Raw genomic sequence first — 2,196 nt, 5'->3', positions numbered from 1 at the left:
CCCAAATGTAACAAATGTCCCCAGTGGCTTCTGATTTCTGCTCATTAAGAAGAGCTCATCCTATCGCACGATGTATTTTCTTTAGCTCACTTTGTGTTCACCAATTCTAAAGTTTAAATAATTGTGCTTGAGGCACTTTTAGTGTTTCTGTTTTTTTTTTTTCAGTTGATAAAGTGAGTTTGTATGGGAATGACAGTACTTTGCAACTGGCTACGTCCTATCCACGCAGTTGTCCTGGCTCAAAAGACCCTGAATGAGAAATTTAGCAACTGGTTTGTCATTAACTGATATGCAAAAAGTGTGACAAGATGATGAAGTAGCACGCAAACCTCTGTTTCCCCCTCAAAGATCAATGATTAGTTGGCTACTCATGAATAAAAACAGCCCTGGGAGACCTCAGCACTCCACTTAGGAAGCTTCAGCAATGCAGTGGAAGAAAACACCTGAGAATGACCACACAAAGGAAAGGAAGAACAGCTTCACACATTGTCCCACCACCCAGGCCGGCAATACTTAGCACCAGGAGAGAACTTCCCAGCTAGAGAAAGTTGTTACCTCAAGGTAAAAGAGAGAATAGAGTTTGCAAGCAGCTTCTCCAGCCATTTAGTGGGACATAGGAAGGACCTGTTTCTGCTTCAATCAACTCCGAGGACGGCAAAACTTAAACATAAACACACAGCTAAACACAAGGAAGAGGAGCAAGGGCTACCAGTATCAGCCACAATAGGACATAGGACTGGATTCAATGTAGACACAAGGAACAATGGCACAGAATCAAAGCCTAGAAATAAACCCCTGCATATATGGTCAATATTTAACAAGGGAGACCATGTTGGTTTGCAATCTCTCAAGCTTCCAAGGTGTCATTTGAAACTAGTCCCCATGCACAGAGGGCCAAAGAGAGAAACAAATCGCTCCAGATTGGTAGGTGGCAGTTTTCATAAGCTAAAGAATTTACATACAAGGCTTGCCTTGGGCGGCCGCAACACAAGAAGATCTACACACCTGCCCAAATCTTAAAAATCTTAAAAATTTATGTATAAAAAACCTTTACCTGGGTTCAGTCATGTATGACATCCAGATGGTCTCTACAATGCATTACAAGCTCAAGGTTCTATCTTTGACCCAGCATCTAGCTGAGGGTAGGTAAGTGAAATGAACGTTCCAAGGACAAGGGAGTGGCAAGTAGACTCTGATTCCCCAGGTCCAGTTCTTGGATTAACTGGAATTCACACCTTAATCATCGCCTCTTCCAATAGACCCAGTCATCAGTATTTATAAAACTCTCCCAAAGATTTCAATAAAATCCACAGAAATTACCTGCATCCTCAAAAATTACCTGAATAAATAATTTCAATGGATGCAAAGTTTATATGAAACATATGCACCAATTGTGAAAAAGGATGTAGAGTTTAAGTAAATAACAAGAGAGTCATGCATTGCACCTGCATACCAGAGTGGTTGAGGAGAACCTCTCATGCATTCATTATGATGTACAAAGGATCCCAGGATACTCTCCCAGTTCAGTGAAAGACAAATCAAAAGAAGTGACATTCACATGTGAAGCATGGAGAGGAATGAAAACCATGAGCCTATAAAAGAATGTGACCAAAGATACAGTTTCATTATGTGTATGTAGATAGATGGTAAAAATAGATAATAAATAGATGATAGATAGATCATATAGATAGATAGAGATAGATCATATAGATAGAGATAGATGATAGATAGATAGAAGATAGATACATAAATAGGTAGGTAGGTAGATAGATAGATAGATAGATAGATAGATAGATAGATAGATAGATAGATAGATAGATAGATTTGCTTTATCTATTCTTCTGTCAACAGATACTTTAGTTGTTTCCATATCTTTGCTCTTGTGAATAATAATGCAATGAACATGGAAGAGCAGATACCTCTTTGAGATACAGATTTCATTTTCTTCATATAGATACCCACAAATGGGATTGCTAGACCTATGGCACTACTATTTTTTATTTTACATTTCAAATTAAATGGATTAGGGTTACACTGGTTAATAAACTTATATAGGTTTCAAGTGTACAATCCAATAATACATCATCTGTATATTGCATTGTGTGTTCACCACCTAAAGTCAAAGCTCCTTCCATCACCATGTATTTGACCCCCTTTACTTTTATCTACCTCTCCCCACCCCCTTTCCTTCTGGTA

The sequence above is a fragment of the Pteropus vampyrus genome, unplaced genomic scaffold (genome assembly GCF_000151845.1).
Source record: "Pteropus vampyrus isolate Shadow unplaced genomic scaffold, Pvam_2.0 Scaffold840, whole genome shotgun sequence".
NCBI lineage: Eukaryota > Metazoa > Chordata > Mammalia > Chiroptera > Pteropodidae > Pteropus > Pteropus vampyrus.
The sequence above is the reverse complement of the archived record's forward strand: the minus strand, read 5'-3'. Positions refer to the sequence as shown.